This window comes from Onthophagus taurus, chromosome 10, assembly GCF_036711975.1.
Source record: "Onthophagus taurus isolate NC chromosome 10, IU_Otau_3.0, whole genome shotgun sequence".
In the NCBI taxonomy this organism is placed as follows: domain Eukaryota; kingdom Metazoa; phylum Arthropoda; class Insecta; order Coleoptera; family Scarabaeidae; genus Onthophagus; species Onthophagus taurus.
In genome coordinates, this window is record NC_091975.1 from 8007070 (window position 1) to 8023986 (window position 16917).

A 16917-nucleotide genomic window follows, 5' to 3' on the forward strand; every position below is an offset into this window, starting at 1 on the left:
AATAATTTATTGTCGAATTTTTTTTTCTTGCAGAATCGAGAACGGGTTAGAGCGACATCTATGCACCGGGCGATGAAGTTTAGAAAGCTCCTTTGGCGAACGAATCTGTATCTTAAGAGAGAAAGTTGGAAAAAGAAGATTTTTAATGAAATTTTTTAACGACGTGGTATTAAATTACGATCATTGTTAATTTATAGCTTTTAAAATAACCTGAACGGGAACAAAATAAATAGATACAAATAATCCAACATTACCGTAAATATAAACTTTCGAACCGGAACTGAGTTACTACAAACGATATTATTCGTGAACAACAACGCCCCCGGGAAGTATTATTTTCCAAATCGTCATCACAAATTAATAAATTCAATATTATTTATTGCCATAACATTACTGGTTATTAATTAATTAATTAAACCGTATAAATCCAGCGATAAATCTATATGATCATTAATATTTTTAATCCTATGTAATTAACCAATTAATATGAAAAAAATTTTATAATAAAATATATAAAAAAATTGCTATCGTGACACGTGCTATCGTTAGAATAGATTTTACAATGTAAGATTGCGCTAAGATGATACTAATTCTTGATAATGAGCATTAAAAGCTCGAAACGAATTGTATAAAAAATAAAACAATTTACTACTGAGAATAGGTGTTTTATATATATGATTGAAATATTTGAATCTCGGTAAAACAAAAATTTCTATATATAATATATAAACATTTTTGACAATTACCAATTCTTTAATTTCCCTGTGAACAGTATAGAAATGAAATTCGAGATTATTTTCCAAATTATTGTTTGTATCAAAATATTTTTTAAATAAAACTTGTTAAGAATTAAACAAGGAACAACTTTTGTAGGCGCCATTTTTTAAAATTATCAATTTTTTAATTTCCCTGTGAATACTATAAAAATCGAATTCAAGAATATCTTCCTAATTTTTGTTTGTATCAAATTATTTTTCTAATAAAACTTGTTAAAAATTAAACAAGGAACAACTTTTATTGGCACCATTTTTTAAAATTATCAATTTTTTAATTTCCCTGTGAATAGTATAGTAGTGGAATTCAAGAATATCTTCCTCATTTTTGTTTGTATCAAAATATTTTTCTAATAAAACTTGTTAAGAATTAAAAAAGGAACAACTTTTATTGCCACCATTTTTTAAAATTATCATTTTTTTAATTTCCCTCTGAACAGTATAAAAACCGAATTTAAGAATATTTTCCTAATTTTTGTTTGTATCCAAATATTATTCTAATAAAATTTGTTAAGAATTAAACAAGCAACAACTTTTATTGACACCATTTTTTAAAATTATCAATTTTTTAATTTCCCTGTGAATAGTATAGTAGTGGAATTCAAGAATATCTTCCTAAGTTTTGTTTGTATCAAAATATTTTTCTAATAAAACTTGTTAAGAATTAAACAAGGAACAACTTTTGTAGGTACCATTTTTTAAAATAGTTAATTTTTTAATTTCCCTCTGAACAGTATAAAAACCGAATTTAAGAATATTTTCCTAATTTTTGTTTGTATCAAAATATTTTTCTAATAAAACTTGTTAAGAATTAAACAAGGAACAACTTTTATTGGCACCATTTTTTAAAATTATCAATTTTTTAATTTCCCTCTGAACAGTATAAAAATCGAATTCAAGAATATTTTCCTAATTTTTGTTCGTATTAAAATCTGTTTCTAATAAAACTTGTTAAGAATTAAACAAGGAACAACTTTTATTGGCACCATTTTTTAAAATTATCAATTTTTTAATTTCCCTGTGAATAGTATAAAAACCGAATTCAAGAATATCTTCCTAATGTTTGTTTGTATCAAAATATTTTTCTAATAAAACTTGTTAAGAATTAAACAAGGAACAACTTTTATTGGCACCATTTTTTAAAATTATCAATTTTTTAATTTCCCTCTGAACAGTATAAAAACCGAATTTAAGAATATTTTCCTAATTTTTGTTTGTATCAAAATATTTTTCTAATAAAACTTGTTAAGAATTAAACAAGGAACAACTTTTATTGGCACCATTTTTTAAAATTATCAATTTTTTAATTTCCCTCTGAACAGTATAAAAATCGAATTCAAGAATATCTTCCTAATTTTTATTTGTATCAAAATATTTTTCTAATAAAACTTGTTAAGAATTAAACAAGGAACAACTTTTATTGGCGCCATTTTTTAAAATTACCAATTTTTTAATTTCCCTGTGAATAGTACCTATAGTAGTGGAATTCAAGAATATCTTCCTAATTTTTGTTTGTATCAAAATATTTTTCTAATAAAACTTGTTAAGAATTAAACAAGGAACAACTTTTGTAGGCACCATTTTTTAAAATAATTAATTTTTTAATTTCCCTCTGAACAGTATAAAAACCGAATTTAAAAATATTTTCCTAATTTTTGTTTGTATCAAAATATTTTTCTAATAAAACTTGTTAAGAATTAAACAAGGAACAACTTTTATTGGCACCATTTTTTAAAATTATCAATTTTTTAATTTCCCTCTGAACAGTATAAAAATCGAATTCAAAAATATCTTCCTAATTTTTATTTGTATCAAAATATTTTTCTAATAAAACTTGTTAAGAATTAAACAAGAAACAACTTTTATTGGCACCATTTTTTAAAATTATCAATTTTTTAATTTCCCTGTGAATAGTATAGAAATTAAATTTAAGAATATCTTCCTAATTTTTGTTTGTATCAAAATATTTTTCTAATAAAACTTGTTAAGAATTAAACAAAGAACAACTTTTATTTGCACCATTTTTTAAAATTATCAATTTTTTAATTTCCCTCTGAACAGTATAAAAACCGAATTTAAGAATATCTTCCTAATTTTTGTTTGTATCAAAATATGTTTCTAATAAAACTTGTTAAGAATTAAAAAAGGAACAACTTTTATTGGCACCATTTTTTAAAATTATCAATTTTTTAATTTCCCTCTGAACAGTATAAAAATCGAATTCAAGAATATCTTCCTAATTTTTGTTTGTATCAAAATATTTTTTTAATAAAACTTGTTAAGAATTAAACAAGGAACAACTTTTATTGCCACCATTTTTTAAAATTATCATTTTTTTAATTTCCCTCTGAACAGTATAAAAACCGAATTTAAGAATATTTTCCTAATTTTTGTTTGTATCAAAATATTTTTCTAATAAAACTTGTTGAGAATTAAACAAGGAACAACTTTTATTGGCACCATTTTTTAAAATTATCAATTTTTTAATTTCCCTGTGAACAGTATAAAAATCAAATTCAAGAATATTTTCCTAATTTTTGTTTGTATCCAAATATTATTCTAATAAAATTTGTTAAGAATTAAACAAGCAACAACTTTTATTGACACCATTTTTTAAAATTATCAACTTTTTAATTTCCCTGTGAATAGTATAGTAGTGGAATTCAAGAATATCTTCCTAATTTTTGTTTGTATCAAAATATTTTTTAAATAAAATTTGTTAAGAATTAAACAAGGAACCACTTTTATTGGCACCATTTTTTAAAATTATCAATTTTTTAATTTCCCTGTGAATAGTATAGTAGTGGAATTCAAGAATATCTTCCTAATTTTTGTTTGTATCAAAATATTTTTCTAATAAAACTTGTTAAGAATTAAACAAGGAACAACTTTTATTTGCACAATTTTTGAAAATTATCAATTTTTTAATTTCCCTATGAATAGTATAGAAATTAAATTTAAGAATATCTTCCTAATTTTTGTTTGTATCAAAATATTATTCTAATAAAACTTGTTAAGAATTAAACAAGGAACAACTTTTATTGGCACCATTTTTTAAAATTATCAATTTTTTAATTTCCCTGTGAATAGTACCTATAGTAGTGGAATTCAAGAATATCTTCCTAATTTTTGTTTGTACCAAAATATTTTTCTAATAAAACTTGTTAAGAATTAAACAAGCAACAACTTTTATTGGCACCATTTTTTAAAATAATTAATTTTTTAATTTCCCTCTGAACAGTATAAAAACCGAATTTAAGAATATTTTCCTAATTTTTGTTTGTATCAAAATATTTTTCTAATAAAACTTGTTAAGAATTAAACAAGGAACAACTTTTATTGGCACCATTTTTTAAAATTATCAATTTTTTAATTTCCCTGTGAATAGTATAAAAACTGAATTTAAGAATATTTTCCTAATTTTTGTTTGTATCAAAATATTTTTCAAATAAAACTTGTTAAGAATTAAAAAAGGAACAACTTTTATTGGCACCATTTTTTAAAATTATCAATTTTTAGTATCAATAAAATCTCAGTTATACTTTATAGTTTATCTTTCAATGTCTCAGTTGTAGCATCTCGGCCGCAAACGACCTCGACTTTAAACTCTTGGTATCAAGTGATTTTTTAATGTTATCATTAAATAATATTCATTATCTTAATCCTTCTTTATTATAATTTTTAATCAAATAGTTTCAAAAAAATATTTTTTAATACAAAAAAAAATTTATTGACTTTAAATTTGTAATCAAAAGAAAGATCTTATTGAGCTACTTGAAAAGGTACACTGTGTGTATAGTAGGTTATGGAAAACGACCTACGGCGCCACCTAACGCACGGTAGCCGTACCGAATTGAAAGGCAACGGCAGAAAGTGTTGAGCGAAAGCGCGCACGAGCACATTTACAATCAATACAATGGGGGTTTTTATGGTCAATAAGGAGCCGTTTCGAGCTTGGAGAACGACCTGTAGTACGAGTAGCCTCGATAAGCCGCCACGAAGAGGCCTTAAAACGCCCGTTTTATCGCCCTCGACGACGACGACGACTCCACAGCAACATTGCGAGGTTCAATTGCCTCTTTTAACACACTGTTTACCCAGCCGCCTGTTTGAGCATTTATTAATTGGGATCGAGGAGCTTTTCACCGGAGTCGGTAATTTAGATTTCTCTAACGACCTCACTTTTCAACAACTTCTTATTATCGATATAAATAAGATCGTTTTAATAAAAGATTATTTAAAAAAAATAATTAAAACGTACCTTTTTGTAAAAGGAACATCTTAATAATAAAGGTATTTTTAATTTTTTTATTTCACGAATAGAAGTTTTTTGTGCTTTTTTTTCGAAACCTAAAGAGGCGCCATCTGTTCTATATAAGGCTAAGTTTATATGAACTAACTTGATGAAAGATGCACTTAAACCGTTATAAATACGTCGTTTAGATTTCTTTGGTTTATTTACAAAAAGATTATTTTTTAAAATGTTCTAAAGAATTGTTTAAGAGTCGCCTCGGTGGCAATAAAGTCGTTTTCACGACGTTTCTGAAAAGCTGTCGACGAAGGAGAAAGAGGTCCTTACGGACTAATTGCAAAGAGTTCTACGGAAAAAAGCTCTGCAACAGGCTGAAGTACGTGTCGAGCATCGGGTAGGTGCAAATGGTAGGACGCCGTATTAGGCCCTTACACGTCGCCAGGGTGTGCTTTCACGACGGAGTGTCCGGTCGATTAAAATTTCAAATCGACCAAGAGAGTCCCATGTAGGAATCGCACACGTTTCTTTTTTTATCCAACATATGCCGTGTTAAACCGGGTAAAGCACGGAAGAAGTTTGCAAAAAAAGAACTTGTTTGAAAGGCAACACACCAACTGTGACAAAACGATTGTTGTTTTCTAACCAGTTTAGCTAAGCACGCGTTAAGTACCAATTTAACTTTAAGTAGTATTGAAAAAATGATCTTTTTTGCAAATTTATTTGGTTGGCAAAAAAAAATGAAGAAGTTTAGTATCATGGCATGGGGAGAGAAGCTCAAGAAATAAGAGGGAAAAAAAGCAGGATGCTGACGGGTAAATATTTCACGTGAGCTCGCGGCGGCAGCGGATTAATGCCGGTTCGCCGGTCCGGATCGTAAATAGTGTGCCAGAGGAGAGAGTTTATGGCGAACGAACGGGCACTCTTCCCATGAATAACTAATCCCGGCGCGGTGCCGCAACAACGCGACGCCCTCCGAGTTATGGACGCTATCAACGCTCTGCTCTCTGCTGCTCGCAACCAACCAACTCTGCTACGGCTAATTGCAAGTTTTTTTTTTGTTTTTGTGCCTTCAAATACCGACCGTAACGAAGAAATTACCGAACAGATTGAGTTTGTGTTGGAGATTTATGGAGGATTTGAAAACATTCAAATTTCTCTTTTTGCTTTATTCTGAAAAAACGAATTTTTCTATTATACAGGTGTCCGCTGAGGTATCCGAGAAACTTTGTATATTAATTCTATAATTAATTTTAAGCACAAATGATTCTATTCACTTTTCTCGAATTCCCAAGTATCATTATTATCAATTGTGCTAAAATCATGCCGAAGAAAAAATGCTGCAGAAGTGCTTGCAGAAGTTCTAAAAAACCTCCTGGAATATTTCGCTGTTCAAATTTCCGTCGAAAAAATGCGGTCCAATAACAACATTATTAATTATTCCAGCCCAAACGTTTACGGAGAATCTACTCTGGAAATGGGTTTCTCGAACAGTATGAGGGTTTTCGAATCTTCACACATGTTCGTTATGAAAATTGTTGATTCCATCTCTAGTAAATGTAGCTTCGTCACAAAAAAGAGTTCTTGAAAGAGTATCCAGATGATTTCTCCACCATTCACAAAGGCGAACTCTTTGGGGAAGATCCTCGGGAAGAAGTTGTTGTACTGGTTGGTAATGATAGGGATGCAGTCCCTATCTATTATCTTATTGTCCAGTAAGTACAGAAATTCTTCTCGTACTAGTACCATCATCATTTTCAACAGCCTCAAGCACTTCTGTAGCATTTTTTCTTCGGCATGATTTTAGCACAATTGATAGCAATGATGACAATTAATGACCTGAATGTCAACAATTTTATTCTAATATCAATTAAATGGCTAATTATTCAATTACCTAGCAATATGTTATTTACTGTTTAGTATCTATCCATACGATGTGGTAACTTCAAATCTCGATATCTCAACAACCGTTTGGAATTCGAGAAAAGTGATTAGAATCATTTATGCTTAAAATTGATCATACAATTCATATACGAAGTTTCTCGGATACCTCAGCGGACACCCTGTATATACAGGGTATATGACAAATTTTAATCTTTTCATTAAGAGACAACGTGATCGATACTTTTTTATTTTGATATACAGGGTATGAGTAGAAAAAATTTGAAGGATTATAGGTCTCATCCTTCTGAATAAAAAATTCTTATAACACAATGTCCCATTCTTTGTCCTTCTCAAGATATGATACGATGAAGTTAAGGGTTCACAAGTTTGAGTACTACTGGTTAATAAATTATACTAAGCAGGCTGTGCTTATGTATTGCTTTAATTTGACACATAAACGTTAATCTGAAAAACTATTGAATTATTCACAATTTTATCTCTTAATAATGTTGTATACTAACAATGAATACATTGATATGGTCCTGCTGTATGGTAATAATAATAATAAGTTTATTGCCACATAGCTTATACAGGAGAACAATAATACATGTGTATACATAAATGAATTAATTAATAGTATATGTTGACAAAAGGTCAGTTGATCGCCAAGAGCGATGTCTTCCAAAAGACCCAACCAGCAATGGTTGAGGAAAAGAGGAAAAGGAAAAACGAGTACAGTTGATAGAGAGGAGGAAAAAAAAGAGAAAAGAAAAAAAAAAAGGAAAAGAGAAGAGAAGCAGGTGACATCAAGAGTTAGATTCAGATAATTGCAGTGTTAATAGATAATCCCTTAAGCAGACCTTAAATGTTAGAAAACTCCGAGTGTTGCGTATTTTCATGGGTAAACTATTCCAAAGCTTTATCGTGAAAGATCGATGATATCTCTCGGTGCGATGAATACGAAATATGAGTAAGGTATCAGACTGTGCTCTAGTAGCCAGACCACGAGACGACATGAATTGAAAGTTCGTGTACAAGTATACTGGGGTCCGAGAAGAAAGTATTTTATATAATGTAGTCAGTATACGGAAGGATCTGCGCTTTTCGACAGTCAACATACGAAGGTGATTTCGATAGGTCAACCCAGGTCAAAAATAAAGCGTAGGCAATTGTTCTGCAATCTTTCCAATTTGTTACGGAGGGCAATTGCTAGGTCGGGATACACCGCATCAGCATAATCTATGTGGGGCAGTATTAATGAGTAACAAAGATTACGACGGACAGCAAAGGGAAGGAAACAACCAAGTTTACGCAAGGAATAAAAACAAAAATAGACCTTCCTACAGACAGACTGAATTTGACACCGCCAAGACAATGCTGAGTCCATTATCACCCTCATTGTATGGTTAATGCGATTTCAGCGCTAATGCTGCAAGATTACAATATTCTGTGCAATTTCCTAACCGCCGGTTGCCAAATGTACAAGCGTTTAGTAATGTAGTTCAAAGACTTCGAGAAATTGGTTAGTTACAACCCAAAATAGAAGATCGCGGTTCTCAAAAAGATATCACTCATGAAGATGAAATTTTGGAACGTATTGAAAACAATCCTGTGAGTATCCGGCAAATCAGCAAAACCTTAAATCCAAGAGTTGAGTTTTGTGAATGGTTAACTGATCAAAATATCGTCGATAATCAGCTCATTAATAAAATTATGTGGATCGATGAGGCGTGTTTCAGTCGCCAAGGAGTGATGAAAATCGACATCTATACAACAACAGCAGTTTCAACATCAGTTTTCTGTAAATGTTTGGGAAGCTATTATTGGTGACGTTTTGTTGGGTCCGTATTTTGTAGCAAACCGTTTAAATGGAGATGCATATTTACAACACCTACAAGATATTATACCAGATGTTGTACCTTTGCAATACAGAAGGAATTTCATCTTTATGCATGATGGCGCCCCGTCATATTTTAGTAGAAATGAAGGGATACATTTTGAACAAAATTTGTAATTTGTTATTTGTCTAGTTTTGTAATTTTGTTGTTTTTAATTAGAACAAGTTTATTTTTATTTAAGTTTATTTATCAGTATAATTCATTAACCAGTAGTACTCAAACTTGTGAACCCTTAACTTTATCGTATCATATCTTAAGAAGGACAAAGAATGGGACATTGTGTTATAAGAATTTTTTATTCACAAAAAGGGGACCTATAACTAATCAAATTTTTTCTACTCATACCTGATACACCTTGTATATTGTGAATATATATAATTTATTAACCCAAACCTAACCTGATAACTAAAATTCTTCAAATTCAGGTTTTTCTAAAATTTGGAGTAGGTGATAACTCAAAAACCAAATGTGATGGGAGAAAATGTTTCATACAAAAAACATTCAAAATTAACTTAAACGTAATTTTTCATCAAGGTTTATAACCCATCTTTGATCCAGAAACTGCGCAAACCCGAAATAGTAGTATTACAAGATTTCTCATTTTCGGTCATATAGTAGCTTTTTATCTCAAAAAGTAAACATGATGGGAGAAAATGTTTCATATAAAAAATGTTCTAAATGAACTCAAAAATAATTTGTCATAACCGATTATAACTCATCTTTGATCCATACAAATAAGCAAACCTAAAATCTTAGAATTGCAAGATAAGACTAAGTTTCAGCATTAAAATAAAGGTATATTTCAAAAACTAAATGTGATGGAGGAAAATGTTTCATACAAAAAACATTCAAAATTAACTTAAAGATAATTTATCATTAAGGTTTATAACCCATCATTGACCCATACAATTGCGCAAACCCGAAATAGTAGAATTACAAGATTTCTCATTTTCGCCCATTTAGTAGCTTTTTATCTCAGAAACTAAACATGATGGGAAAAAATGTTTCATATAAAAAATGTTCTAAATGAACTCAAAAATAATTTGTCATAACCGATTATAACCCATCTTTGATACATACAAATAAGCAAACCTGAAATTTTAGAATTGCAAGATTACTAAGTTTCTGCATTAAAATAAAGGTATATTTCAAAATCTAAATGTGATGGGAGAAAATGTTTCATACAAAAAACATTCAAAATTAACTTAAAGATAATTTATCATTAAGGTTTATAACCCATCATTGACCCATACAATTGCGCAAACCCGAAATAGTAGAATTACAAGATTTCTCATTTTCGCCCATTTAGTAGCTTTTTATGTTAAAAACTAAACATGATGGGAGAAAATGTTTCATATAAAAAACATTCTAAATTAACTTAAACATAATTTATCATTAAGGTTTATAACCCATCTTTGATCCAGAAACTGCGCAAACCCGAAATAGTAGAATTACAAAATTTCTCATTTTCGCCCATTTAGTAGCTTTTTATCTCAGAAACTAAACATGATGGGAGAAAATGTTTCATATAAAAAACGTTCTAAATTAACTTAAACATAATTTATCATCAAGGTTTATAACCCATCTTTGACACATACAAATAAGCAAACCTAAAATCTTAGAATTGCAAGATTACTCATTTTCAGCATTAAAATAAATGTATATCTCAAAAACTAAATGTGATGGGGGAAAATGTTTCATACAAAAAACATTCAAAATTAACTTAAAAACAATTTATCATCATGTTTTATAATCCATCATTGACCCATACAACTGCGCAAACCCGAAATAGTACAATTACAAGATTTCTCATTTTCGCCCATTTTGTAGCTTTTTATCTCAAAAACTAAACATGATGGGAAAAAATGTTTCATATAAAAAATGTTCTAAATGAACTCAAAAATAATTTTTCATAACCCATTATAACCCATCTTTGATACATACAAATAAGCAAACCTGAAACTTTAGAATTGCAAGATTACTAAGTTTCAGCATTAAAATAAAGGTATATTTCAAAATCTAAATGTGATGGGGGAAAATGTTTCATACAAAAAACATTCAAAATTAACTTAAACAGAATTTATCATTAAGGTTTATAACCCATCTTTTATCCAGAAACTGCGCAAACCCGAAATAGTAGTATTACAAGATTTCTCATTTTTGATCATATAGCAACTTTTTATCTCAAAAACTAAATATGATAGGAGAAAAAGTTTCATATAAAAAACGTTCTAAATAAACTCAAACATAATTTGTCATAACCGATTATAACCCATCTTTGATCCATACAAATAAGCAAATCAAAAATCTTAGAATTGCAAGATTACTCATTTTCAGCATTAAAGTAAATGTATATCTCAAAAACTAAATGTGATGGGGGAAAATGTTTCATACAAAAAACATTCAAAATTAACTTAAACATAATTTATCATCAAGGTTTATAACCCATCTTTGATCCAGAAACTGCGCAAACCCGAAATAGTAGTATTACAAGATTTCTCATTTTTGGTCATATAGCAACTTTTTATCTCAAAAACTAAATATGATAGGAGAAAAAGTTTCATATAAAAAACGTTCTAAATAAACTCAAACATAATTTGTCATAACCGATTATAACCCATCTTTGATCCATACAAATAAGCAAATCAAAAATCTTAGAATTGCAAGATTACTCATTTTCAGCATTAAAATAAATGTATATCTCAAAAACTAAATGTGATGGGGGAAAATGTTTCATACAAAAAACATTCAAAATTAACTTAAACATAATTTATCATCAAGGTTTATAACCCATCTTTGATCCAGAAACTGCGCAAACCCGAAATAGTAGAATTACAAGATTTCTCATTTTCGCCCATTTTGTAGCTTTTTATCTCAAAAACTAAACATGATGGGAAAAAATGTTTCATATAAAAAATGTTCTAAATGAACTCAAAAATAATTTTTCATAACCCATTATAACCCATCTTTGATCCATACAAATAAGCAAACTTTAAATCTTAGATTTGCAAGATGACTCATTTTCAGCATTAAAATAAATGTATATCTCAAAAACTAAACGTGATGGGAGAAAATGTTTCATACAAAAAACGTGCTAAATTAACTTAAACATAATTTATCATCAAGGTTTATAACCCATCTTTGGCCCAGAAACTTGGCAAACCCGAAATAGTAGTATTAAAAGATTTCTCATTTTCGCCCATTTAGTAGCTTTTTATCTCAGAAACTAAACATGATGGGAGAAAATGTTTCATATAAAAAATGTTCTAAATGAACTCAAAAATAATTTGTCATAACCGATTATAACCCATCTTTGATACATACAAATAAGCAAACCTAAAATCTTAGAATTGCAAGATTACTAAGTTTCAGCATTAAAATAAAGGTATATTTCAAAAACCAAATGTGATGGGAGAAAACGTTTCATATAAAAAACATTCAAAATTAACTTAAACATAATTTATCATCAAGGTTTATAACCCATCTTTGATCCAGACAATTGCGCAAACCCGAAATTGTATAATTGAAAGATTTCTCATTTTCGGCAATAAAATAAATTTTTATCTCAAAAACCAAATATGATGGGAGAAAATGTTTCATATAAAAACCTGAGATTTTGGAACTGAAATCATTTTCAATTTAAACATCTAAATGATTGTTTAACTCAAAACTTGAATATAAAAAGAGATTAATTTGTTGAGATAGTTTAAAATTTTTAAATTTTTCAGTAATCTATGTTGCCTTGACTGCAATATCAAGTAGTCAAATAAATTAAAGATTCTAAATTTCATGAAAAAGTCTGAAATTAATTCAAAGACTCAAATTATTTTGTCACTTTCTAAACTAAGCGAAATAGCTCAACGTACACAAAAAAGTCTCTTTGTATTAAATAAACTAAATAGTGGTTGTAAAACCACCCAGGCTACAAGATTTGTTATTCTAACGACTTCAAGTTACATAAAACAAATTCCTCGCCGCCATAAACAAGCACGCAACAATTTAATTGAACGCGATTAATTAACCCTATCTTTCAGGCCACCGACACTAAACAATTCACCATTCATTTTTTCCTTTTATCCTTTTATAATTCCGCCCGTTTATCCAATAAATTTTATCTCAAAGTCATAAATCACTAATTAACGATAACATTAATACAGATATAAATTTTTTTTGTATTTTCTCCCAAAGATGATGCTTTTAGAAGGAAAATGTGAAAATGAATTAATTAATATTTTTAATTTTGTGTCCGTCCATGTCCTTCGGCCGATTACCCAGAATGCAATGTGAGTTTTGGGTTTAATGGCCGCTGGCAGCGCAACGCGTGCCTTTCGCAGTAGGCCATGGGCGGGGCAAAAGAGGTTCTAACCTCAAAGCGGGTTATCCCGAAGCGGCGAGTTACAAGTTCAACAAAAAAAATAATGATTGTTACTCACCGATTTTCGCTGATTCGGATCGATTTTCGCCGGAAAATCGTTGTCAATGTCTTTCCGGAACAGGCACACGCGGAAATTTAACCATTTCGATTTAAAATAACCGAGAAAACTATGGAAAAAACACGGCAAACGTCGCGACGCGTCAGCCATGATGCCGTTTTGACGGGTTTCGTTGCCCCCACTCTACAACTAAAAACAGTCGAATCCGGCGTCCTTCGATTGTTTTATTTTGTTTATGTCCGTTTTTTAAGAAAAACTTACACTTCGTTTTCTTAATTTTGGATTATTTCATTATTTTTTCCCTGAAAAAAAGAATACTTAAATAGAATTTTTATGGTAAGTGTTGAAAATTAACTGAAATAATTTGTATTGTAGATATATTATGCATGGATTGAGTAATTAATATTTAAAAATAGATGATCTTAATTCTTTAACTTTTTTTATTCGCCGTTGAAAACAATTGCGTCTAATGGTGGGCTTTTAGGTTAAAAGCTTTCAAGTTTATTGTTGTTTTCTTGTGCTAAATGCGGGAAGGATACTTTTTTTGGTTAATTTATCTTTTTAATCCTTGTGATTTAAGCCTATATAACTATAAATAATGTCTTGTGGTATAAAACAATCATTTCTATACACCCTATAATATCACCAAAATAAGTAAAAACCTTTAAAGTGCAAGTTCATGTTCAAGTAAAACTTCGGGTTGGGTTTAAGGTGTAATTTCGGGCGAATTTGGTACGTTTAGCGGCGATAAAGAATGTTTTTTAATCGAAAAATTCACAAAAATCGTTTCTAATAAAATTTAATACTCCTCAATTTTACTAAAAGTAAAAGAAATTAATTTATGGGAATTAGTATTTGTGGTTGGAAAAAATTACACCAACGTCAACCTTTTCGAGGATCATAATAATTTTTCTTTAGGATGTTGTATTCCCGTCTTGGCTACTCTCCAATCTTTAATGCCACTCTTAACCCACGCATACGTTAGCATCTTCGGGGTTAGCTCTCCGAAACAACAACGACTTTGATTCATTCGGAGCTGATGGCCGCAGAACCCATTTTAGGACGCTCGAATATTTATTTCAAGAAAGTTTAAGATTTCCTCTTTTCACTCACAACAATTTCAACGATAATAATAAATTTTAAATAATATATTCATTAAAACAGTAATAAATGAGTTAGGTGCTATAAAAAGATAATTTTAAACGAAGCTCGTGTTTACGGTGTCGTAATAAAACGATTTTCATCCGTGGATAATAAACGGGCCATCGAACGATCGATAAAAACGACGTTGATGATTTCAGGCGGATGTCATTGGCGTAGGTCGGCGGCGTGGTCTCAAACCGGCATAATAATAATATAAACAAATCGTAAACGAAAAGAGAATTTTAACCGTGCCGAAAACGAGCAGTAAAATCAAGGAAATGTGGAAGGGTTCCAGGTTCTTAAGACCACAGGTAGTTTAATAATGAGTTTTATGAGAGTTTTTATATGGTGTTTTAAAAGATAAGTAAAAAAAAAAATATGTCATATGTATAAGGTGACTTTAATTTTATATTTAATGGTTTATAATTACATATGCGAGATGAATGAACAATTTTTAATAATATTATTCTCATCTAAAGTTTTTAATTTTTGAGATAATCTGTTATTATAAGAATTTATAACTAGAAAAGCGAAATAGTTGGAATGACATATTAACTTATTGTGATTTGTTATGAACAATTTTTATATGTTGATTTATTACGAATAATTTTCATCAATAACATTTTCTTGTAGCATTTTTAGTTTTCGAGTTATAAAGAACACTTATTCAAAAACGTCGATTTAAACATTTGAGGATTTAATTGTTTATAACTACAGATATGAAATAGTTGAAATAAAATTGATTATGGATTATGTTTTTGTGATTTATTATAAACATTTTTTAATAATATTATTTTCATCCAAAGTTTTTAATTTTTGAGATACAGTTATTATAAGAATTTCACCCCAAAACGTCAATTTTGAGATTTAGGACTTTAATCGTTTATAACTAGAAATGCGAAATAGTTGGAATGAAATTGATGATAAATTAACTTTTTGTGATATGTTATGAACAATTTTTATTAATATCGTTTTCTTCTACACTTTTTAATTTTGAAACTAAAATCAAATTTGTTGTTAAATCCCACAAATTGATAACTTTACGGATTTTAAATTTGTTAGGTTGGTAATAAACCTAGTTAGGTTATAATCGCTTGCGGATAATATTATGTTGATTTATTACGAATAATTTTCATCAATAACATTTTCTTGTAGCATTTTTAGTTTTCAAGTTATAAAGCACACTTATTCAAAAACGTCAATTTAAATATTTGAGGATTTAATTGTTTATAACTACAGATGTGAGATGGTTGGAATAAAATTGATTATGGATTATGATTTTGTGATTTATTAAGAACAATTTTTAATAATATTATTTTCATCCAATGTTTTTAATTTTTGAAATACACTTATTATAAAAATTTCACCCCAAAACGTCAATCTTGAGATTTAGGATGTTTATTGTTTATAAATAGCAATCCGAAATAGTTGGAATGAAATTGTTGATAGATTAACTTTTTGTGATTTGTTATGAACAATTTTTGTTAAAATCGTTTTTTTCTACACTTTTTAATTTTGAAGTTAAAGTCAAATTTGTTGTTAAATCCCACAAATTGATAATTTTTCGGATTTAATTAAATTAGTTAGGTTGGTAATAAACCTAGTTAGGTTATAATAGCTTGCGGATAATATTATGTTGATTTATTACGAATAATTTTCATCATTAACATTTTCTTGTAGCATTTTTAGTTTTCAAGTTATAAAGCACACTTATTCAAAAACGTCAATTTAAACATTTGAGGATTTAATTGTTTATAACTACAGATGTGAAATAGTTGGAATAAAATTGATTATGGATTATGTTTTTGCGATTTATTATGAACAATTTTTAATAATATTATTTTCATCCCAAGTTTTTAATTTTTCAGATACAGTTATTACAAGAATTTCACCTCAAAACGTCAATTTTGAGATTTAGGATTTTAATCATTTATAAATAGAAATCCGAAATTGTTGGAATGAAATTGTTGATAGATTAACTTTTTGTGATTTATTATGAACAATTTTTTTTAATATCACTCCCTTCTACAGTTTTTAATTTTGAAGTTAAAATCAAATTTGTTATTAAATGCCACAAATTGATAATTTTTCGGATTTTAAATTAGTTAGGTTGGTAATAAATCTAGTTAGGTTATAATCGCTTTTGGATAACATTATATTGATTCATTACGAATAATTTTCATCAATAACATTTTCTTGTAGCATTTTTAGTTTTCGAGTTATAAAGAACACTTATTCAAAAACGTCAATTTAAACATTTGAGGATTTAATTGTTTATAACTACAGATGTGAAAGAGTTTGAATAAAATTGATTATGGATTATGTTTTTGTGATTTATTATGAACAATTTTTAATAATATTATTTTCATCCCAAGTTTCTAATTTTTGAGATAATGAGTTATCATAAAAAATGTAGCTCATAACGTCAATTTTGAGATTTAGGATTTTAATCGTTTATAAATAGAAATCTGAAATAGTTGGAGTGAAATTGATGATATATTAACTTCTTGTGATTTGTTATGAACAATTTTTGTTAA

At 28.7% G+C, this 16917-nt stretch overlaps 1 protein-coding gene and 1 long non-coding RNA gene across 12 annotated transcripts in view; one reads left to right on the top strand and one right to left on the bottom strand.

The window, feature by feature from the left end:
* Positions 1–515, top strand: part of LOC111419107 (uncharacterized) — a 228790-nt gene extending 228275 nt beyond the window's left edge. For all 3 annotated transcript variants that reach the window (XR_011641573.1, XR_011641574.1, XR_002706897.2), the window contains one exon: positions 34–515. This is a non-coding gene — a long non-coding RNA (uncharacterized lncRNA). The remainder of the gene's footprint in view (positions 1–33) is intronic.
* The window catches only part of LOC111419106 (homeotic protein ultrabithorax-like), a 526223-nt gene that overhangs the window by 184456 nt on the left and 324850 nt on the right, over positions 1–16917 (bottom strand). For 7 of the 9 annotated variants that reach the window (XR_011641561.1, XR_011641562.1, XR_011641563.1 and 4 more), the window contains one exon: positions 13238–13539. The exons of the other annotated variants lie outside the window; for them this stretch is intronic. The gene's annotated coding sequence lies outside the window, so the exon portion shown is untranslated. The remainder of the gene's footprint in view (positions 1–13237; positions 13540–16917) is intronic. 9 annotated transcript variants of the gene reach the window in all.